This window comes from Sus scrofa, chromosome 7, assembly GCF_054392235.1.
Source record: "Sus scrofa isolate SSC_HxYL_T2T_F1_AM1 chromosome 7, Sscrofa_HxYL_maternal_Yorkshire_Landrace_v2.0, whole genome shotgun sequence".
Lineage (NCBI taxonomy): Eukaryota > Metazoa > Chordata > Mammalia > Artiodactyla > Suidae > Sus > Sus scrofa.
In genome coordinates this window covers 6,126,811-6,152,129 of record NC_139389.1, presented here as the reverse complement: position 1 = coordinate 6,152,129, position 25,319 = coordinate 6,126,811, and the positions used below count along the sequence as shown (strand labels likewise).

Sequence of the window (25,319 nt, the reverse complement as noted above, 5' to 3'; positions counted from 1 at the left end):
AAATAATAATAATAACTAAGGAAAACTTTTTAGAATGAAAACTTTTTGTCAATCAGAAAATGTTTACTAAGCTTTTTAGGGAAATTTTCCAGGATATTACCCTTCCTTGGTAGAAACCTTCCATTTGAGATTCCACATATTTGGATTTGTTTTTCCCTTGGCCTGTATCACTCCCTAGCTGTAATTTAGGCATTTAGACTCTAATGAGGGTAGTTTTCACTCAGCACATTAGGGCACTACTGTTGATAGGTTGCCTTAAACTAGTGGCCTGAAATTAAGACTTACCACCAGGAAGTGATGAAGTCACTGGGGGAATCTGGTTACAGAAATTCACACACACACATTAATATTTACATAGCAAAAGACTGTCACTTCAAGGTCATTATCTAAGATAATCACATGGAGATGCAAGCAGTTTTTAAAAATTGTGTTTAAGAGATTGCAAAGTTGTCCAAACAAAGCCCTCTGGGGAAAAAAGCAGCAAGGTTTAAAGCCTTCTTTTAACTTCAAAAAAAAAGAAAGAAACAAAATGAAAAGGAAAAAGGGAATTAAAAACCCCATCCTGCAGAGAGACAGATGCAGAAATGAGCTTATTATCTCAAGTATGGGGTGGTTTTTCGCCAACGACAGAAGCATTAGTATGGGATCTTACAGAATAGGCACACATGTCATCACTGTTAAGTAAAGTAATTACAGATTTGGCACCAGCAAAGGCTTTTTATTGGCCAAAATGTGGTGGTTTAAGTGGCAAATGATTACCACCACTTTGAGCAGGTCTGATCATCCATCAGTTATTAATTCCCTTGGCACACCCTTGCATAACATGGCTGTTTCTGGGCAAATGAGCCAGTGTGGCTCCAATGAAATGAAACACACTTCTGCAGCCTGATCATTCCTCAAAACTGCAATTTGACTATGAGACACAGTGACTTATATAGTCATTTTTGTGACTGTCATACTCAAATACGTTCCTTTCTGACTATCTCAGGATGGAAAGGGTTGGAATTGTTTTCAGAAGTCATATCATAGACATAAAGAAAATAACTACCCATGGCACTATAATTTCTTCTTTGTTGGTGTCTACTCTGTGATGATTTAAATGCTTATATTCACGAGTTTTTTTTTACATTGTTCAGATTTTCATGTTGAATATATTATATGAAATTCTTAAAGCACATAATCACTAAGGTTTTGTCTCAGATGATGTTCTTTTGACACTTCTTTGATTAAAATCAAACTGATGCAACATTTATTATTGCCTAGATGATAGTTACACTAATTTGATTGTTTTTTCTTTGCTTCTTTATTTCTTTGTCTCTCTCTCTCTGGAGTGTGATCTCCATGAGAACAGGGGCTTTATTTGTATGTTCATCAAATAAAGCCCTGAGAATAGTGTCCAGATTACAGTAATTCTCAATAAATATTTATCTAATGAATGAATAAAGCTTTCTGGATGCTTCCAGAAAACATGTGATAGGTGATGATTTTATTATTTTATGAAAATAAAGAAAAGCGGTTTATGTAGCTATCCTTGTAGGAAAAAAGTTATCTTTCCTCTTATATGATGATACATAAATAAATATACCAACAAAAAAGAATGCTATTTATTTTTTAAATTTGCTTTTGTGGACTGACTCCAGGCAGCTACTATGAAGTCTACTGTGACTTAAAATCTCAAAGAATGGTTTGCAAAAGTGAAACAACTTTTTACGTATTATTTATTTAATGATATGAGTTCTGTAAAGAGATCGCATCTTATTACTGTGGTAAAAAAATGGAAGCCAACAATTATCCTTTTAAGGCTATGGTTATATACAGTCCAAATATTGCTTAGTGACATTTATCCATGTCAAAGAAAATGATGAATCCAAACAATTTTCCTCATTTCCTTTTATAGAAATATTGAAGCATGTAAAAAATCCACCTCATTCTCAGTAAGTTGTAGAAATGAACAGAAATGGTAATCCCTCTATTATTTTAGAGTAATTGTCTCAGGTTGACATTGTAGTCTACGTATGTTTGGTGTCATTACACACACTCTTCTACACATGCTTAATCTAAGTTTGCAAATGAGAGCATGACCAGCAACCAAGAAACAGGTGCATCCCTCTCTCCCAGCATAAATATGTCAGCTGTTATGCAAATAATTTTATGGTGTAAAAATCTAATCTGCTAATAGGCTGCTTATAGCTATGACATAATCAGTTTTCTAAATTGCTGAAACAAATCTGTTTTCACCCAAGGGCTTTCCTTAAGATTTCACGTAAAGGACTTAGGGTTTGGGGGCAAAAAAAAAAAAAAAAAAAAACACACAAGGTAAATTGATTCCTTGCTCATTACTGTAAATGATCAATGCGGAGGTTCTGTTTGGTGTGGTTGCCGAATGCTGTACTGGTTTCTTTTCTCTCTCTTTTTCATTCTTTTTAATTCACTCTCTGCCTCCTCATCTCTTCCTACTGTCATAAATGGTCAATTTGGAGAAGTTCGTGTCAAGGCTTAATCATAGAAAAGAGAAGAAAAAAGGACTAGAAAGTGACAATAATTGCCCATCAGAAAACAATCTAGATACACAGAATTTTCTCTATGTAAAAAGTATACTGGAGTTCCTGTCCTGGCTCAGTGGGTTAAAAACCCAGCTAGTATCCTTGAAGACATGTATTCAATCCCTGGCCTTGTTCAGTGGATAAAGGGTCCAGTGTTCCCATCAGCTGTGGTCTAGGTCACAGACGTGGCTCGGATCTGGTGTTGCTGTGGCTGTGGTATAGGCTGGCAGCTACAGCTCCAACTTGAGCCCTAGCCCAGGAACTTCCATATGCCACAGGTGCAGTCCTAAAAAAAAGTGTAATTTATGGTCTCAAAGACTACAAATAACTGGTAAAAGTCTTAATTTTCCATATTCCTAACATTTATTATACTTCAGTATTTTCAAAGCATTATAACAGTAAACAATGTTTTAAATTTTAGCTAAGAGTTATGTAAAACAGAACAAGGTAATTACATATATTTTAAATAATTTACATTTTTTTCTAATGGCTGTTATAAAGATTAAACACATGTTGAAAATTCTAGTCTAGCACTAATTTCATGCACAATTGAATGAATGCATTAATATTAATATAAATATTAATATTTTATTAAATAAAGATCCATAAGTAGCTATATCTTGGTTTTTGTTTTTGAAATCAACAACTAATGATTAGGATTAGAGCCACACATCTTGGGAAAGGTGATGTCACATTCTAAGGTCAAGATAATTTAACTCTAGAATGAATAATCTTATTTTTTTCTACTCTCTCTGTTTAAGGATAAGAAAATTTTGAATCCAGTCCAAATGGAGGTGTCCACTATAATAAAATTCTCCTGCATAGCCCTCATATGGAATGATAAAGAGAATGTTCAAACTGATGGCTTCTTTTGGTATACTAAGGAGGAGAGAAAGGGAGGAAATGGAAAGAGGAAGGAGGAAAAGAGGGAGGAAAGAGGAGGATAAAAGAATGATAATGTGGTAGGCATGGAGCTATGCCATTTGAGTCCTAATTAAGAGAGATTTGCTGCCCTAGATGTCTGGTCTTCCAGGATTTGCCTTCACTACAGAGAGCAAACTTGCCCAAGGTTCCCACACTTCCTCCTAGGACAGCCCATGTTCAATCAAGGAGCCAGGCAGAATTATAAAGGAGTCTAATATGAACTAAATCGAGTGCTGCATATATCTCATATATTCCAGAAGGCTCCAAGGCGTTGGCTTAGGCTTTCTTCGGACCTCTATCCCAGTTCAATTTCTCCCTCTCCCCAGCCCTGCTTCCTATCTCACTTCCTTCTGCAGGCAGAGATCTCTAACACAGATAGAGCATTGCAGGCTCGTTCTTAACACCTGCTTCCAGAAAACCCAACCGGAGACAATCAGAGAGAGAAAAGGAGAAAGCCAAGGAATGAAAGAAGGAGAAATAGGAAAAATAAACTCATATTTGTTGACTACTAAATATATTCGTGGCCAGTCATTAAGCCATAATTACTTTACAGAAATATGTCATTTAAACATTTAACTTTCATGGGAACATTTAATGAGGGCCTTATACTTACCCTCATTTTATACAGATGGGAAACTGAAACTCAAAGAGACTTAGCAACTGTTTCTGAAGTCGTGTAGGTAGTAAATGGGACAGCTAAGATTCAAATGCAAGAGGTTTCAAATCCTTTTCACTACATCAGGACTTTTTTGTGTGTGCGTCTTTTTTTTTTTTTTTTTTTTTTTTTAACACAGCTAAGTTCTTTGAAATACATTACGTCAATTAAATCCCTACATTATATGCATTTTTAAATAGTGAGGCTGGTATTGCCTTGATACCAAGTCCTGACAAAATATTACAAGAAAAGATCATCATAAGCCAATCTTAACTCGTGAACATTATTTTATACGGTCAAATGCTTTAGATCTATCACCTATTTATCCTCTGGCGCATTGTATTTCTTCTCCCATTTTGCATGAGATCTTTCTCCCTCCATCTGTAGAGCTCTACTTAAGTGTGGCTTTTCTGGTGATTCATACTACAGTTTTTATTTCATTAAGCACTTATATTTCACCTTCATTTTTGAAGAGTATTTTCAATGCGATAGACCTCTTTTTTTTCCCCTGTATTTTAAAGACCGTATTCCATTGTAATCTAATGTCTCTTGCTGGCTGGAAGTAAGTTTTGTCTTCATTTTTGCTCCTTTGGAATCACCAGGTATTGGCATTATGTAGGAAAAAATTGAGACCCTCCAAATGATGTTTAGCTCCTCCAGAGAGGAGGAGCTTTTCTTGTGGAAAACACGGTGGCAGCAGGTAGACCGTCTTGATCTCATAAGGGATTGAGATGAACTGAAGCAGGCTTTAGGTATCTTTGAAGGTTGCTCTATTTGCCTTTCCTCTTCACGTGTAGAATCCCTTCAGGATTCCCAGCAAAAAAAAATGTAATGTGGTTATTATGATTTTCCTTGGTGAACCTTGAATTTAATTTCTTTCCCTCTCATGAGCTGCTTTACTTATGAAATTTTAGATACGCAAAATTAGGGATCACCAAATGCCTTGAGAATAATACTTGGCACAGAATCTGGGGCTCACTTAATTACATTTTCTTCCTCTAAATCTTGACCTCTCAAGTCTTATCTGCCTTCTTTGCTTTCTGTTGCCCTAAAATGGCCAGGTTTTAGAGCTATTTTCTGTGGGATATTTGGTCGAATACAAGCTACTCCACTGTAGACAGAAGGTAGCCTCCCCTATTTTTTTTCTCATTAGATCTTGTTAGAACAATGTTCAGTTATTTTGATGCCACTTTTTATTATATACAAACATTTTATATAGAGAAATAATACTTTATGTCACTGGCTTTTCCAATATTTTATTCTTAACTTACCTAGTTTTTATTCTTAACTTACCTAGTTTTTATTCTTAACTTACCTAGTGGTTCTCTACTTACCTACCAGGGTGTATTTCTCTGAGCTGTGGTTGAAGATTCTACTTATGTATATCTTTCTACATGAGTTCCTCTTCTCTTTTCTCAAAAACACAATATTTCTCTTATATTCTTTTATTGTCTCTCTATTCTTTCAAAGAAACTGTCTCTATTCCTAAAAATTTTATTCAAGAAAAATTATGGCAAGGGTAGTTTGAAGTAGAATAAAAGAAGGGCAAAAATTATCATATTATTAATTATTTATAGGTGCCAATGTTTTAGACTTAAATGAAAATACATTGTAAGCAGAAAGGACCAGTGCTTATATGGAGGTCAAATTGTATTAGATTTTTCTCTCAAGCAAACTTACATGAGCTATACCTGAGTCTGTTTTAAGTTATAGTTAGAAGATTCAAGCCATCATGTTGTTCATGAAGAAACTATATTGTTGTAGAAAACTCTGTGTTAAAACAAAGTGATCATATCCATGAGACACAGTCATTTCTCACTTTTTCTTTATAGGTGAGGCCAACTCTTGTACATTTCCAGTTTATATACAAGCATTTTCTTTCAGATGTTTACATGTTAAAAGTCCTATATTCTGTGTTTCTTTCCCCTAGAAAGTTTTTTTTCTGACTCCTACTTTCCCGAAAGTAACATAAATCACCAACTTGTTTGAATAATAAACAAATAAAACGGTATATAATTTTTCATTCCCTTCCTGGAAACTTGAATCTTATTACTTTGAATGCAGAGAAATAATCTAATATTATCAATACATACTGAACAACCTTGGCTTTTTCAATCTGTTTGCATTTGTAGTGTAATATTTCTTCAGAATTATTCTTTTAAACAGTCAAACTTATCTGTATCTCCATTCAGTGATGTGTAGCTCCATTTTTTAAAGATAATAAAATGTAAGATGAGTCTCTGTTAACATTCCTGAGTTCAATAAAGCATTTATTTCTTTTACCTCTTTAAGAGACTATGGCATGTTACAAACTAGTTTCTATATGATTATATTTCTATAAGTGATAGAAATTAAATAAAGATTAACATTTGAAAAATATCAGATGGCCACCAATCATAAACATTTTAAATCAGCACTTTCCTATGAAACAATATCAAAAAAGGAATTCATAATTCACATAAAATGATGCAACGTATCCCTAGTTTGAATTACAGCAATAAAGGAATTATAGTCAACTATTTACACTTGGTTCTTTTACTTAGTGGTATTATGATTGACATGTGAATAAGACCTTAGAATCATTAAGTACAAATGTTCCGAATTTACATGTGAGAAAACATTGAGTCAAGGTAGTTAGATGATATTATACAGCTGAGTATATTTGAAAAATAGACTTCTTGAAAGGAAAGTGGTATTCCTGGCTGCTGAAAGATAGAGTGGAAAACCTAGGGCAAAAGAGAGCTCAGTTGGATTTAACAAACTGGGGGTTTTGTTTGTTTGTTTGTTTTGTTTTGTTTTGTGTTTTAGGGCAACACTCATGGCATGTGGAAGTTCCCAGGCTAGGGGTCAAATCCAAGCTGCAGCTGCCGGCTTGCACCACAGCCACAGCAACGCCAGATCCGAGCCACATCTGCAACTTATACCACAGCTCATGGCAATGTCAAGATCCTTAACCCAAGGCCAGGAATCCAACCCACATCCTCGTGAATTCTAGTTGGGTTCATAACCTGCTGAGCCACAATGGGAACTCTGGAGTTAACAGACTCTTAAAAAGGGCAGGGTCATATCCAAAAAGTAATTGCCAAGACCAATGTCAAAGAGCTTTTCCGTATGTTTTCTTCTAGGAGTTTTATGGTTTCAGGTATTGCCTTTAATCTTTTTCAAGTTAATTTTTGTGTATGGGTAAAATAAGGGTCCAATTTTCCACCAACATTTATTAAAGAGACTGTTCCCTTCCCATTTTTTATTCTTGATGCCCTCATCAAGAATAAGCTGACCAGAGTTCACGTTGTGGTACAGCAGAAATGAATCTAACTAGGAACCATGAGGTTTCAGGTTTGATTCCTGGCCTTGCTCAGTGGGTTAAAGATCCAGCGTTGCCATGAGTTATGGTGTAGGTTGCAGACACAGCTCAAATCTAGCATTGCTGTGGCTATGGGTAGGCTGGCAGCTGTAGCTCCAGTTCAACTGCTATCCTGGGAACTTGCATATGCTGCAAGTGTAGCCCTGAAAAGGAAAACAAACAAAGAAAAAAAGGAATAAGCTGACTGCATATTTGTGGGTTTATTCTTGGGCTTTCTGTTCTAGTCCCTTGATCTATGAGTCTGTTTTTATGTCAGTACCATATTGTTTTGACTACTATAAGTTTGTAGTATAGTTTTTAATCAGGACATATTTCTTCAGATTTGTGCTTTTTCAAGATTACTGCAACTATTTGGGCTCTTTTGAGTTTCACTACTAATTTTAGTATTTTTTTCTATTTCTGTGAAAAATGTCATTGAAACTTTTCTAGGCATCATACTGAACATGTAAATCACTTTGGGCAGTATGAGCATTTAAACAATATTAATTTTCCCAACCCATGCACAGGATACCTTTCTATTTATCTGTGTCTTCTTTAATATCTCTCATTAGTGTCTTACAATTTTCAGTGTACAGATCTAAAAGGATTTTTTAATAATTTCTGTTTGATTTTTATCTCTTTCAGTTATATTTTTTATTCTATTTGATTTTAATGCATGTCTTTATTCACTTTTTTAAGTTTTATTAACTAACTGCATTTAGATATTGATAATATTTATCTTTTTTACCTAACATTCAAATGTGGTAAGGAAAGAGAAAAGATTCAGGCATAGCTATGACTATTATCTCTTTCTTCTGTAAGGGACAGAGACAGTGTCTCAAATCTGCCGTTTATGATGTCTGTTCCAGTCCTGCCCACAGGAATGTCAAGTCCAGAATCAAGATGTTTGTGATGAACCAGAGTCTGTTTCTGTTTTTCAGTTCACAACTCATCCAGGATAATAACAAAAGTGTCCTCTTGTGATGCTACAGAAAGTTTTTACCAGCTGAGGCTTTTCTGTTCTCCAAACCCCAATCTCTTTAGGAAAACATTTGGGATTAAAAATTCCTGGATCTAGCAAAAAGTTCCTAATATAGACTAAGCTGTGCTAACAAATGCAGGAAATCAGATAGAGGCACCACTTGAGGGAGGGATTCTTTGTGTAAATCACACAGGTCCAGGTTTAATAAGCAGACAAACGTTTCTAGATTTTGCACTACAGTTGTTTTTTAGAAAAAAAGTCCATGAGTTTTTTTTAAATCTCTATAAATTAGCCTATCTCTTGTCTTTGAAAGCAGACAAACATGTAGAAGGGGTCTCCTGTACTGTTCCCCAATCCTGAGAACTAGTGGAATTAGTAACATAGTCAACAGGCATATTATAATGGGAATTACATTTTTGCTTGCTTCTCTGTAAATACAAAAAAAAAAAAAAAAAAAAAAAAAAAAAAAGCTCATTTTAATCAGCCAAAATTTGACTTAGATTTTCTCAGGAAAAGAGTCTGTCCTTGTTCTTCATGACAGTGATACCAACTGCTAATTTTGTGGTGTATTGAACTATCAACAGGTGGCTGACGCCCTAGAGAGTCCCTTTGCCATTTAGGTTGACACACGGCTGAGATTTAAAAAAAAGAAAAAAACTTGAGATTTTTGAGTGGACAGCCAGTGCCTGTTCACTAAACCACACTGCCGTTCCTCAACCAGAAGCTTGCTCCATTGAGTTACACAGTTTTATTATAAGGTTTGTTGCTGTTGTTATTAGAGTTTATCACCATTTTATTTTAGTGTAAGAATCGGGAGACCTAATTCATATTCTAGATCTTGAAAGTAACCACTTTAAGTCTACTCATTTATAACATATGGGTCTTAAAGGAGATGATACAAAAATGAAATAAAACAAAAAGCATATGATAAAATATCCCTTACAGCTCCAAGCTTCTGTTATTGGTGAGGTATTTATATCCCCTTCATCAATGAGTAAGAAACATGTTGAATGTCTCTTACGAGCAAGAAAATATGTGGTGTGCAAAGAAGGATAACACATGGCCCCTGTGTTACAAACAATTATAGAAAAAACAGGTCATAAGCAAACCTGTATCTCTTAATATCAGTATGTATTTTTGAACATTGGTTAAAAAAAATCTCTGGCGCAAAGTATGAAATATAAAGGACCACTCATTTTGCAAAAGCAAACAAGTGACAACTTTTGATTAACTCAAAACTGCATATTAATGGCAACTGGAAAGTGTAGGGTCTTTCAAGCCTTCTTCCTTTCTCTATTGGTGCTTTCTAGAGTAATAAGATGACTCGGTTTCAGAATGTGGGTTTGCTGCAGGCAGCATCATGTATCAGACATTTTATGGTCCACCTATTTCCTGATCAAAGGAGAAGTTCCAAACCCATTTTCATCAACATTTGCAGATGCTCTCCCCTCCAAATGTCTTTTTAAGTATCCAGACACAGCAGTCTGGCTCTTTCTCTGGGTTGTGATCTCCTCTTCTGGCTACACCAATAGTTACATGCTCCAATAGATGAGATCTTCCAAAAACTTTACATTCTAAAATAAAAAATATTATTTTTTAGTTGGATACACATGGCTTTGAAACTAAGATGATCATTAATGAGAGGGGCGGCAAAGCCCTCCTTTTGTTCTCACAGATCAAGGATGGAGAGGAGGGAGACTTGGATGAGGTTTCTGGGACAGTTTCAGGATAGGAGTGCTATTGACAACGGGAGGAAATATCTCAGTCTCAGTCATTATGCCGCCAGGAGTACTTGAAACTCAGCTGCACACAGTGGGAGATGGGAGCTCTCAGAAGAGGCAGATGGAGCGGCATGAGGAAGCTAGGAAGCAGAAGCTTCAGCTTCACTTGGAACCATCATCTTCCCTCCTTTGTCACACAGCCCAGGAGACTGAGTTTGCTTGTGCTTTCCTGCAATTGAAGCATAGAATAATTGCCAAGAGAGGAGCTGCAAGCCTTCCCCTGGATACTCCCTCCAATCTTGTCTCAAGCTCCACGAGAGCAGAACTGGAGAGAAGCGTCAGTGTGGTTTTTGAAGTCAGCGTCAGGCCAGTTCGCTGATGGAGCTTCAACTTTATTAAAGAAAAGCACTGATTTTCTTCATTCTCCTGTGTATTTTCTGCTGGTTTAGAATCTCTCTCTCTCTCTCTCTCTCTCTCTCTCTCACACACACACACACACACACACACACACACACACACACACTGGCACAGTTGCCAAGAATAAGGGGGAATTATATTTCCCACCATTTCTAATCTTCTTGAGTGGAACCAATTTATTTTGTGTTGAATGGGGTGCTCATAAGCCAAAAGGTAGCCCTGGGACTGGATGGAGATATGAAGGGAAATTGAAGCACAATAAAGCTCCATGCATGATGGTTTGCACCAGATCCATAATCACCACATAAGATGTTCTTATGTAGACAGGTGCAGGTAATTAAGCAACACATTGACAATTTTTCAGTCCCTCAGCCATTTCCAAGGGAGCTGGGATAATGCCATGCTCGACAGACAAAACTTTTGGGATGGGATCAGGGCTGAAGAACTTCTACACCCCTGTCCAGTCTTATAAGAAACAATGAAAATTTAATTTTGTTCTCTTAATTGAGAGTAAAATTAATCCATCGTATCTGATTGGGCTGGTTACCTTCTAAAATAACATTTGCTGTAATGCCTAATATATTACATTAAAATTAGAGCTATACAAATCATTATTCAAATGTTAAAATCTCTAGGGATATGGAATTTGCTAATAAAAGCATGATACCCTAATAAATTGATAAAATTGGATGTGAAAATGATATTCAAAATATAATCGCACCCATAAATGGTATTACTTAACTTCATTTAAGCCACAGCCAGCAATTTTTGAGGTAGGCACTCTATTTTATAGATGAGGAAACTTAGAGAGATTAAGAACTTTCCTAAGGCCTCAGAGCTAGAAGGGGTGACCTTTAGGTCTGGCTGTATCTCAGGGCTAGTTGGTTCTGATGAATAGCTTCATTGTACATCAGTTAGGTCGTTTGTGTCCTTTTTTTTTTTTTTTTTTTTTCCTTTTTATGGCTGCATCTACCACCCATGGTGGCATATGGAAGTTCCCAGGCTATGGGTCGAATCAGAGCTGCAGCTGCCGGCCTACACCACAGACACAGCCATGCCAGATCAGAGCCACATCTGCAACCTACACCACAGCTCATGGCAATGCTGGATCCTTAACCCACTGAGCAAGGCCAGGGATTGAACCCACATCCTCATGGATGCTAATCAGGTTCATTTCTGCTGAGCCACGATGGGAACTCCAGTTTGTGTCTTTAGCAAACAGTTGGGAATTCACAGTGAATCAATAATTGGATCTCAATCTACAATGGAATTTTTCCCGTTTTCCATGAACAGTGTTAGCCTGATACTGAAGTTATAAAATGATACTGTTATAGGCATATTGATTAACGAAGACCCTAATAACATTTCTTTAGTAAAAGATAAAAAATGTATTATCTTAGAACCTTGGTTCCTTCCGCAGCCTTCTTAGAGAAATTGCTTGAAGGGTGTTTGTTGTGGGCTGAATTGTGTTCTCAAGAATTGTTATGTTGAAAGCTTAACCCCCACCACCTCAGCATGTGACTGTATCTGGAGATAGGGCCTTTAAAGAGGTTATTAATTTGAAATAAGGCCGTTAAGGTAGACCCGTAATCTAATCTGACTGGTGTAGTTAGAAGAGGCAATTAGGTCACAGAGGAAAGACCATGACTAGGCAGCCATCTGCAAACGAGAGAGGCCTCAGTGTAAACAGCCCTGTCAACACCTTGATCTTGGACTTCTAGCCTCCAGAACTATGAGAGAACCAATTTCTATGATTTAAGCTGCCAACTCTAAGGTTCTTTGTTATCGCAGCCTTTTCAAACTAATTCAGTATTTTATGCTCATACTAAACACTAAATTCAAAACATAAACACTTACAAACTGGCAAGGATATAACGCAATTTAGAGATGATAAATAAAGCAGAAAGTTTCTTTTTAAAGGATTTTAAATGTAAAAATGAACCTAATTAATATATCTTCAAATGTTTATTTCCTACTTATAACTATGACGGCAAATTCAGCTTTTGCCGATTCCAGCGTGGACAGAACAACTAGGGGCAGTAGATAATTGTTTTGGACACATGTGGTGATGAGAGCTTAGTTCATTATTGTGTTTTGTTTGGGTCTCTGAAGCCATGTAGTATAAAATAATAGAGCACAAAACAGACAGTTAATTGGAAAACCAAGCCTATATTTAGCCTCAGCCAGTAACTTATTTTGTGTCATTTGAGAAATTCAGTTAACCTCTTTGGGCCTCAAAATGAGGGGCTGAGCTAGATGAATCCTGGGGTTCTTCACACATCAGTGTTTACGTTTATGACTGAACAAAGCAGCAACTGTGAAAATAGAATTTCTGAAGAAAAAATAGGAAACACCTTACTCTAGACTCACTCTAGAGAAAATAAAATGGTTATGATGAAGATACAGACCAAGTATTCTCTCATTTCATAAAAATGAAGAGTAAAAATGAGTTTTAAAAAGGGGAAAATTACTTGGAAGAAAAGATCTAATTTTGAAGGTGTTTAAATACAGAAACAGAGTACAAAGCAACCCTAAATGACTTATTCCTTGGATATCTTTTAAAGTAAGTAGTCATCTATTCATTTCTTCTAGTACTCACCATGTATCAGCCACTAGGTATAAATTCATGAGCAAAAAATAGAAACAGACCCCTGCCATGATTGGTATATAGAAAATAGTAATCAAATTAACACAAACACTAAAGAAAAATTACTCGAAGGAAATGTATCTGGGTCTGTGAGAAATTATAACAGGGAACCTGGGATAGGAAATCTGGGAAGGCTTCCCTTAGTAAGATCTATTTCTTATAGAAGTAACTTTTAAAATGTAATTGTGGATTTATACACATCATGCTTAACATGTCACTAATGTTTTATTTTTAATTTTTCGGCTGTAGTGTTTGTTTTTACTTTAAAAATTTTACTGCAGTATAGTTGATTTACAATTCTGTCACTAACATTTTAGACTCATAAATTGACATTTCAGATATGTAGTCAGATATCAAACGTAATAGTCTTATTACCTGAATGGTACACTTTTTTACTGTCTGAAAGAATAGAGAAATTATTAAACACAGTTTGTTTCAGGAGAATTGGTAGACTATTTTTTGGAGGAACTATGTATTAAAGCCAATATGAATGTACAAGAATATTTTTCTCACATCCAAGAACCACGTATGAAAAAAGACAACATAAAAACCTTCATGAAAAAGACAGTTCGTACATCATGAAACCGTTTTCAAAACACAGTGTCATTATAGTGCTCTAACAAAAAATTGGCAAGAGTGTTTTCAAGATAATTTTTTGAAAGTGCAGTCTTATACTAATTAGTATTTTCTTATTTGGATCAAATTTTCTCCCATTGTCATTTGAACATATAAAAATGCCTTTCAATTGGAAGATTTGCCGGAGTATCTATCATACCATGTGTGTTATAGCCAGTTGTTCATGCTGAACTGGTTTTCAACATTTTAAAATCAGTTATAATCATGGATTTGATGTTTCTGTACTGTTCTCAGTATGTAGATTTTTTTTAAAACCAAATTTCCCCTGACCGTGATCATGAAATACTAAAAAAGAAATGTAAAGTCTGTTTAGATAACAATCTGATTTTATTTTACATTATAAAATAAGTAGTGAGGGTAAAATGAAAGTTTCTTAAAGAACAAATATTTTCTCAAACATCATTCAATTTTTTCATCCTCGTGTAAGCAAATGAACTTTCATACACAGTTCATTTCTTTCCATTACCTTTTTTATGATAGTTTTCTTTTAAAAGGTTATTTAGCCAACATAGTGCTAATGAAATAACTTAGTTTCCAACAACAAACATTTATTCATTTAACTAATATAACATAAAGAGAGACTCAGTTATATATAGTCATGTTAGCCAACCCAAATATAAAATAAAGAATCATGGTTACATTTTGAGGATCTTCAAATGGTTGAAACTGGAGAAGATCTTTAGATATGCAACCGAATGGTTTACTTCTCTTCGCCATCAACTATGAGTCCCTCTCCCATGACTCAGGCACGAATTGCTGCCCGGGCATAGAAGCAGCACTTTCCTCATCCCAGGCACAAACCTAACGCCATTGTTAGTTTACCTCCACGCTCATGTGTGCGTATCATGTGTTTAAAGTACTCGTGCATATATGTACATCTACTGAGAAAGGACTCCATGCTAACTAGACATTTTACTAAGTGCTGTCCTACACAGTATCCCCTTTAACCATTACACAACATATGAGAAAATTATAGCTCACCAAAGTATTTGGCAAACATTGGATTTTGAACTTAGATCCCATTTCAAGACTGCGGTTCAGTATCTATGTGACACGAAAGAGTGGTGAATCACGTACAGTATACTCTATAAATAAATGTTCCGATAAAAGGAAACACTCCCTCACAAGAAGCAACTTTCATGCCTGTGTAGGGATGAGAAGAAAGTTGAGTTTAGATTACCCTCCATGATGCCACGACTGAGAAATTTTACAACAAAATAACCGGAGAATAGGATTGGCCAGTTTTTTAATATTGCTTCTCTTGCCAGCGTATGAGCTTGTGTATCCCAGAAACTCTGAGATGACCGTGAAGGCTAGGTGGGAAATAGCCGTAATGGTTCTAAGTTTTCCATCTGGTTCTAAAAATCTAAGAACTTAAAGGCTGATTGAGTTCTTGGAAGCTTCTGAGCAGCGCAGTAAAAAGATTATTTAAAAAAGGCAGAAAATGTGTAATTACTTGATATAAAATATCTTCTCCTATCTGTAAAGTAAGAAGCACAATGGAGCTGTTCGAGGCAGATAACATTCAAGTGAACAGGTAATAGAACAGGAGGAATCAGTCACCCTCCTAATGAGACGGCAGACTTGAGACATAGATACTCCCGTCCTTCCCGACTCTTAAACCACCTTTACCCTTTAAAAGAACTTCGGCAGCAGGATGTCTTTTGTTCAGAAGCAGTCCTCAAGGAGAAATGCCTGGTTAGAAAGGCTCGATTGAAGAATGAAGCCTTGGACTGTTCCCCACAGTTGGTGCATTTACAGGCTCGTGACAGACATTCACACTAGACGTTAGAATAGTCTTTCCACCACCACATACATCATGTCTACAGAGAATTACCAGATTCATTCTAACAAAGGAAGAACCCAGACTCTTTTAATCACGTTAATATTGGCCTTTATTCATGCGAGACGATGCCTCCCAGGAAAAGCTTTTGTATCTATCAGATTTTAAATGACCACCAGATGAGGAAAAAGAATTGAAGGTCAGAATCGGTGGATCTCTTTTTATTAAGAATATCAGTAAAGATTCAAAGCAAATGACTTCAAATTAGGCAGAAGGACTAATTCCGAGTGTTCGTGTTCACCCAAGTCCCAAGGAAATATTTCCTCTCAAATTTTGAGAAAAATGTTTTAATAGACCATTAAATTTCAGAGTCTGGGATTTTATTTATGATCACCACTGTTTTCTTTTAACTGTTCTTTTGTTCAAAAAAAAAGTGTGAGAATCAGGGGGAAAATCATCAAATGTCTTCAAAGTTACTTTGACTCATGAGCAGACTCTTACGGGAAATTTTAATTCTTACCAAAATTAGTTTTCCTCCCACTAATGGTATGGCTCTGGATCTTTTAAAGAATGGAGTTGTTGTGTGGTCCTTTAAAGGAATGTGTTGATACATAAAAAGCTTCTAGGGGATAGTGTTATAATTGGAAGAGTGTACATTCACATGGAAATTATTTCCTGGATTAAAGTTTTTAAAAGCTGGAAGACAGGCAATTCAAAATCTTATGTCTCGATTTCTTAGAAAAGCTTTATTTTCAAATCCACAAGCCAAGTAGAATGAAGCTATTTATTGTGTAGATGGCACAATCAAAATAACAATGAACTCTCTTTTTTCCAATTACAAGTGGAAAAACAATTGATATTGTGTAAAATATTAAAATATTGGGGAAAACTCTCTTAAATAGAGAAAATACATGTTGGAATTGAAAGAAGACCAATTCTTGAAAAGAGATGGAAATTCTGAGTTTGTAAATTTTATCATAGAATTGTATTGAATCTACAAGAGGCTCTTTTTAAAATATTTTGAATTCTTACATGTCAGTGTCTTCACATGTATAATATTAACCTATTCAGGCCTTAATAATGTCATTCATTTTTAACCGCATTAAAACTTTAGGTAGAAACCTATTGCCCATTTGTTCTCCTTAAGTGTCCTTTGATGTACACAGGTTACTCATAAAATTTTAAAAGTAAGGAAACTGAGAACCAGGCATGAAAACGAATTTCTCAATGAAGCATGTAGAAAGTGACAGAGGCAGGAGGGAATCAAGATATCCTGATGCTAAAGCCCAGCATACTTCCCATTAAACCATATGCAGAATTATCAAGATCTAATATTGCTTATGGAGTATCCTAAATAAAACTATTATCCCATACTATAAGCCTACTACCAGCTATCCATTATTTTTATCAGCTGTTATTATGGGTTATCAGTTATCTGCTTAGATAACAGTTATCAGTTTTCTACTTTAATAAGAAAACATGATATAGTCACTTGAAAATGAGTAGATGAGTGTAAAAATACTACTATTTGTCAGTTGTTTCAATATTTTCCATTAAAACTAAGATGTTAATTTTAAAAGTCTTCCCAAGGCAGTGTGCTAAGAACTATTTGGAAAGTCTCTAATTATTTGTCTCAAATTATTCTCTGATAATGTGAAATATAACTCAAGTGATCAAAAAAGAGAAATATTAGCAGCAGCCAAAGAGCAAAAGTTCAGAATTGTATATGGATTTAATAACCAAACTCGAATAGTGAAGATCTGGAAATGCATAAGAATATCTATAATTTATAAGTTGCCATTCAATTAATCCCTTGAAGAAATAATTCTCATCCATGCAGTAACTTTATTTTAGAGTGTTTGAAGTAACATTGTAAAATTTAACATATGGAAGAAGAGGGGGGATGGGTAATCAGAGGTCAGTGTGGAAGATAGCTTACAGAAAGTAATAAAATCCAATAAAGTAAACAAACTGTCAAAAACTAGAATCCAGCACCTCCCACCCGATAAAACAAGCTTCCTTGGCTGCAACAGTCCCAGTCCACTTCCTTGGAGTTCAATCAACTTCTGAACTGTTAACTAATTTTGTTTTGTTTATTTTTTGCTCTTTAAAAAAAAAACAAAAAAACCCTCTCCCCCACATTTGATGAGACTGTGGGCTTGAGTGGGGAGGAATTTTCTTCTCCTAGGTGGGACAAGATCTGAGCATGGCCCTCTAGTGAATTATTTTCATGGAGGTACAGGATGTCCATTTGATCATTTTGTCAAGGTTTTTAGAAGTTCCTTGTGTAATTAGAGATCATCCTTTAGCATTCAGATTCCACATGTAAGTGAGACCATATGGTATTTATCTTTCTCTGAATTATCTCGCATAATAAAATACCTTCAAGGTCCACTCATGTCACAGAAGACAAGACCTCCTTTTTTATGGCTAAGTAATGTTCCATCACATATATACACATTTTCTTCATTCATCGATGGACATTTAAGTTTACATGTCTTGGCTATTATAAATAGTACTGCAATAAACATAGAAGTACACATTAAAAAAAAAGGTTATGCAGAAGGTTCTGGAAGGGTTTCACAATGGCCATTTTTTACCTCCCCTTACCAGGGCCATGAAAGGATCTGAGGTCCCTAAAGTGAGAAGTTGGAGGAGTTCCTGAATTGAGATCCCAAGAAAGGATGGAGACCACAGCCCCCCCACCCCATGATTACAAGAGTTTGAATCCAGAGGTAACTATTTTTTACTCCTTTTAAAATATAATTGTCTAGAAAATGCAGTAGCAAGAAAAATAGTAGCCATATACTGTGAAGTTTAAAACATATGCAGAAGTGAAATATATAATAATAGGAAAAGAATAATAAAAGGGAAAGGGAAGGACACGGGTGTAAAATTCTTAAACTATAACAGCGTTTGCTATATTATTATTTGATGGTGGCCTCTGATAAATAAAAAGTTAATATTTTAAACTTCAGAGCAATCATGAAAAATAAAGTAAAACAAAGACCTATAGCAAGTAAACCACAGTGGAGATGAAAATAGAACCACAAAAATATTCTAATATTTCAAAAGAAGGAAAGAAGGAGATAGTACCAAAAAATAAGTAGATAGATGGTAAAATTAAACCACATCTATCAATAATTATGTCAAATATATATGATCTAGGCATTCTGAATAAAGGCAAAAAATATCAGATTCTATAAAAGCAAGAGCCCACCATGAGCTGTTATTTTAAACATATATCTTAAATGCATAGGTATGATAAAAAGAAAAAAGATGGTAAAAGAGCATTTGCTAAGAATTATCATAGGTCTTCCCCTTCAACTACTGGCAAAATTAAAATGCTCCCATTTTTCATGTTTTCAATCAATAATCTTTCATGCTTTTGAAATGATTAGATAAATAAATAAGATTTAACATGTCATCGAGTTTAGTTTTAAAAATAAAATACGATTTGTTAAGTGTCCTTGACTTAGATCATCAGTGGAAAAATGATCTCTCCTTAGACTTTTAAGTAAAAAGATTCAAACAGGATTTATTTAGGTCATACACATTCATCAATAAACAAGAAGTTCTTGAATCCCAAAAGACTTCGGCATACAAAAAGGTAAACCGCACCCTGAGACAGGCTGCACATGATCAACCAAGTTTTCATATTGTAAGAATGTTACTTAATATGCTGAAAATTACTTCAGTTGCTGGATACTCTCCATATTTGCTGACTAGCCTTTAGAAAACCCCATAACCTTTCATCAGTCATCTATAAAACGACTTCTCAGTTCCTTCTCTTTCAAGTTCCTCATCCAATTTATCCTTAGTTCCGAGGCCCTGCTTTTGAATTTATGATGTTGGCGTTACCGTCTCCACTGTCGCTATTATTTATCCTAGTATTTGTGGCCAGAGTCATTGCAACATTTTTCTAACTGGTTCTCCTCGTCGCTGTTGTGAACGCTGCCTTCTCCACAGCAGCCTGAATAACTGGTACCATATTATTCTTTTGCTTAAAATCTCTCAAAGTTTTTCCATGATCTACAGGAGAAGGGCTAGCCAGTGACCTTGGTCCATGAGGCCCTGCATGATGTATCCCCTGTCTTTCTCTTCAGCGTCACCCCCAACCGCTCCCAAACACAAATATATGTTTTAGAAACACACTGCTTGTGCCTTCACACACGCTCGCTTTCCCATCTCTTGTTTTTGTGGCTTTGCATTCTGGCCCCACTCCCTGGATAAATAATCCGTCATCACTCATGGCTTGGAACTCAGTTCAAGGTTACTGCTTCCAGAATGCAGGCGCAGTCCCCCTCAGTGTCATCACAGTGCAGGTATTTAGCATGCATTGTAATTATTCATCTACGTCTTTCTTATTAGAAGGCAGGGGCCTTTCAGGACTGAAACCATCCATCCATCTTTTTACCCGCAGCACTTATCTCAGTGCCGGACACATAGGAAACACGCAGTAACTGTTTGTTAAGTGTTTGTATTTATAGGAAATATGATTTTCATTACTTAGGCAAATGCATGTGATAACGGCCATATTGTTTACATTATGTCAGTTTAAAAACATTTCTGCAAATTCTTTGAATTTGCAGGGAAGTGTGGTCTCTGCCTCCTCTTCTTGAAACCAGGCAGGGTTTTGTCACTGTTCCTACCATCGGGGAGTACAGCAGAAGTGACACGTGCTTCGTGACTCACAGGACCCGAGACACAACTTCCTCCCTGCCTCCTGGCACACTTGCTCTTAAAAGTCTTTATTGGCCAAGTGAGCAGTTTGACGGCCCCGAGGCTACCATGCTATTGGGAAGCCAAATATAGCCCATGTGGAGACCATATGGATAGACTCTGAGACGACAGAAAGAGAGAGAAAGATGCTCAGACGGTCCCCACCCACCCCAACCCACCTCCACCTCCTCTGTTCCAGCCACAGCTGCTCTGTCTCCGACTGCGTTAGAGACCCAGAGTCACAGCTGCCTGCCTGGTTCCTTCTAAAATCCCTTCTGAAACTTCTGACCTGTAGAGAGCCTGAGAGATGAAAACGATTGTTGCCACTTTAGGCCGCTACATTTTTAGATGATTGGTTATAGAGCAATAGAAAATTGGAACATTCATTTTAAAGGGTAAATAAAAATAATGGATTATGAAATTTGTAATTTATTAAATATTCTTTTAAAATGAAATCATATTTTAGAAAAAATTAAATTAAAACTTGGAGATAATGTTGGTTTGTTTTCAGGCTGCTGTAATAAAGTAAACATCACAATAAAGTGAGTCACGTGAATTTTTTTGATTTCCCAGGGCCTGTAAAAGTTACCTTTACTGCCGTCCATTGAGTGTGCAATACAATTAAGTCTAAAAAGACAATATACCTACCTTAGTTAAGAAATACTTTATTGCTAAAAAATCACTAGCCATTTTCTGGGCCTGCAGAGAGTCAAAGCAGTAAGATCAAAGTCCACTGATCACAGACACCATACCAAATGTAATAATGATGAAAAAGCTTGGACTGTTGCACGAATTACCAAAATGTGACGCAGACACACAAAGCAAGCAAATGATGCTGGGAAACTGGTGCCAATGGACATACTTGGTGCAGGGTTGCCACAGACCTTCAAATTTGTGGAAAAACACAGTATCTGCAAAGCTCAGTAACACGAAATGCAATAAAATAAGGTCTGCCTGTAATTCTGCAAACCGCGGAGAACTGGAAGAACTGCATAGAAAGAGTGTTGAGCCCAACAAAGATTTGACACTGAAAGAGTCACCCAACTGATGTTTAACGAAATCAAAAAAGTATATGTAATATTTACAGACATCTGGGGAAGCTAGCATTTAATTTTCTTAAAAAAGGATTATTAACAAAACCAAAGCATTTATCAAAGTCGGTTTTGACGGAAGAAAGAAACTGTATTTTTATCCATGTTTTTCTCATTATAAGTCCCTGGTATAGTCTGCTTTTTAAGTAATTGGCCACACGGTCTTCTGACCCGACTTATTTTTCTGTCAAGGAGAGTTCTGTGATTCTTGAAAAGGTTGTAGAAATCACTCGAGGTTTTAAATTCATACAAACAAATGCATTAAGAACTAAGGATGGAGTCCCTTTTGTCTTTCAGTGTCTGTATGATAATACCAGTAGAAAAGCTATACAATTAAATAATTATTTGCATCTGGGTGGTCCACTGGGTTGCACAAAGTCCTTTCATATACATTCACTTTGTGTTTCTCAGAGAGCCTTGCAGAGTGGGAATTGTTTCTATATTGCAAATGAGATAAGTGAAGCTAAATGAGTAATTACCCTTTGCCTCTTTCCTCTACTTCTAGGGGAATTTAATGTGCTCTAAATCAGCAAATATTGTTATTTACTACATATAAAACAGCGAGCTGAGTACTGCAGTCTATGTAAAGATGAATAAAACCCCTTTTCTGGTCTCATGGAGTTGGCACTCTAAAAGGGGAGGGGGGATCAAACAAACTGACAAAAAACTATATGAACGCAAACTCTTAGGGTTTTGGTGTTGAGCAAAGTCCCAGGTATTTGAAAGGCTCCTAAAATATTTAAATTAGGTCTTTAAAATAGGTCCTATCCTTTTCCTTAATAATAATAAAAAGTACAAAGAGTAATGCCCCAAATCCAAGGTATATAATTTTGTCCCCCGAGAGGACTCGAGGAAGCGGACAAGTGTATCAGTCATCTGTGGGTCTGGAATCTGGCTCTGGGTCTGTGCTCCAAGGAGCAGCAAGAGGACCAAGGCAGGTGCACAGAGAACCCGGAGCATCGGGTCGGGTCGCAGCTAAAACCCTTGCTCCTCAGCCTGTCGCCTTGTCAGCATCTCTCCCAGTTGGGTCAGTCTTACGTATACCTTGAGAACCTATGTCAATTTTCTAGATTCTAGTCCTTTGATCCCACGTCTAGGTTCAGCAACAACCTGATGGTCTCTGGTCGCGTTCAGGCGTACCTGGTCTCTTGCCAGCAACGTGATTATTTCTCTTCTGTGCTAGGTGTCCCGCTAAAGAAAATGCACCACACGCACTCTTAAACAGAGAATCCTAAAGTTTACATTGATACTCTTTCTTCTGATTTTTAGTCCTTTTTGAAATATTGTGTTTTTCAGCTTCTGAAGACAAAGGAACTCTGGGGGGTGGCCTGCCTGCTGTGTCTTCATCTGTTGAAAATCAGCTGAAATCCGGAATCCAGGTAAGTTTCTTCCTTTGAATAAATCACAGTCTTTCCCACATATTATGACCACAACTGTCAGTGGTGTCCAAGTCCAGGGAGTGAGAGATGGGGCTTTTGGAGCCAAGGTCCAGGTGCGCTTCTGTCGAGGTCCAATTAGCTCCACCTGCCTTATCCCTGATGTCTGAACCCACAGTTGGGCAGGTCATTCCCCAGTGCCAGTCGGTAGAGCAGTGTGAATGTCCACATCCATCACACCTGTGCACAGATGACGCTGAGCTGGACGTTGTACCCACATGACTGGATGCAACAGTCACAGATTCAGGAGGAACACAGAGCAGGAGCCGAGCCCCACCGTTAACTGATTAATTCCCTCTTCTATAGTGCCATCCTTTCTGCTTCCGGCTTGAATCCCTGGAGTACATACTCACTTGTCTTCCCCTAGCCTCACTCCCCGCCTTCTGATCCTGCCCATGACCTTCCCTCCTGAGACCAGCGGAGTGATGCCTCTGAGATGCACATCTGGTCCTGTAACCTTCAGGGTCGATGGTTTCCATTATTCTGCCAGCAGCCTCACCTTCTTCATCAAACCCTGCCCCTCACCAGGTTCTTCTCTCTCCAGTCTTTGCACTTGTTCTTTGCTGTTGCCTCGGCTCTTCCCTTGACATGGAAAGCCCTCCTCCCTCTGGGCTACCTGGAAGACTGCTCTTCACCCCAAGTCTCAGTTTACACGTCTCCTCATGTTCAAGGCGTTCAACAACTCACTGGGTGAACTAAGGGGCTTTTGGGGGATCTATCATTTCGTAATTGTTTCTTCTAGTTCTTCCCAACACATTCTAAAATCATTACAAGGAGGGATTACCTCTTGATCACTGTATTTCCCCTGCATTTAGAACAGTGCCTGGCACATAGTGTTCACTAGATCAGTGCGTATAACACACACATGAAAGTGTGGATGTTAAAAGCAAGATCCTTAGTCTAAGGAGCACCTGGTTTGGTTGTACCTTTGGGTTACAAGAGCCAGAGAGAGTAGGCATTCGGCAAGGACAATCCGGAGCTACAGAGAAGTCGAGGCGGGGAGATGAGCTCGAAAGTTATGGGGGGCTGGATGCTGGGTGGGGGAAGAGCCAGAATAGGAACCTTCACAATCAGGACCAGGGAGCCACAGAAGAAGCATTTAGGTTGTTACCTGTGGAGCTCTGTTCTGTGTGATCATTTGTTAATATTCCTCAGCTCTTTGGCCATGATTACCATAAATCAGGTGTTTGTGGGCACTTGGTGTGTGTGTGGGCGTGTGTCTGTGTGATTGTGTGTCTGTGTGAAAGAAAGGAAACAGAGAAATAGAGGTGAGAGAGAAAGAATCTTTGGAGGACTTTTGAAAATAAGTAGAGCTTTGTTTCATGCTGGGTGGATGGGTTACATAGAGCATAATTTCACACTTAGGTATCCAAGGCAGCAGAAGAAACTGAGTGAATTCCTTGATAAACCTTGGGCATAGGTTTTGGAGTTAAGGGCTTGAGTCAGTCTTACCTTAGCACTAAAGAGTCTTCAGTAACAGCAGGAATGGAAGTGTCATACTTAATGTCAGTTTTGTGTTCTAATAAACACAACTCACAACCTTTCAGTATCCAAAGGCTGAACCCCTCCCTAGTTATAAATTAGGGAGGTTCAGCTGCCCTCTCGGTTTCTGGGGGGTTGAGCAATATTCTGTGTGTCTGAATATCTGAATATTTCTACCTGAACCAATGAACCAATCACAACAATCATTCTTCTGGATGGGTTAAGCCACTTCTGATACTTTCATGCAGTGTCAGGAATTCAGCAGCCTTGTCTCTCATTGAAAGTCCGTCCTGTGTTCCTGCATCCTTGGGAATCACTGCTTTGGTGAGCATGCATCTCAGAGCATAACTCCCCATTACCACAGAGACCGGATTTCGAGGGACTTTTTTCATGAAGCCACCCAGGTTTTCATTAGCTCACTTGACCTGTTGCACTGTACTTGTATCAGAACTCTTGGGGAGCTTTATTATCCGTTGTATTACTTCACTGCATTGGCCAGGTACCTCCATCATTAGGCTGAAAGAAACACTAAGCATTGCGCTCTTGGGCACAGCTTGGGCAGTGCCATCAGAAGGGTGTTGCCAGCTGGGAGACCACTTCATGTTCCACAAGGTGCAGTGGTTCTGCCAACGTTAACTGAGTCTCAGCCCTCCTTCCTTTTTAGGGTGCAAGGGAAACATAAGGTGTAACCCTGCCTCATTTGGACATTCATTTCATATGGGTTTACTCTAATTACCTACTCCCAGACCCCGTGTTCATTCATGCTTCCCCTTCGAGGAAAGGAACGTGGCATTTTAGTGATGTTAATATTATTAAATAATTTTCGCAAACATTATTGCAAAATCACTTTGTTCTCCCATTTAACTTTCCAAAAAAATTGCAAATTCAATTTACTGTTTTCTAGCGACGTTATCTCTTGATCCTGCCCTGCCTTCCT

At 37.2% G+C, this 25,319-nt stretch overlaps 1 long non-coding RNA gene across 2 annotated transcripts in view; it reads left to right on the top strand.

Annotated features, from left to right (window-relative positions):
* LOC102167185 (uncharacterized) overlaps window positions 1-25,319 on the top strand; it is a 367,702-nt gene that overhangs the window by 178,710 nt on the left and 163,673 nt on the right. For both annotated transcript variants that reach the window (XR_014809578.1, XR_014809577.1), the window contains 2 exons: window positions 18,265-18,386; window positions 22,761-22,843. This is a non-coding gene — a long non-coding RNA (uncharacterized LOC102167185). The remainder of the gene's footprint in view (window positions 1-18,264; window positions 18,387-22,760; window positions 22,844-25,319) is intronic.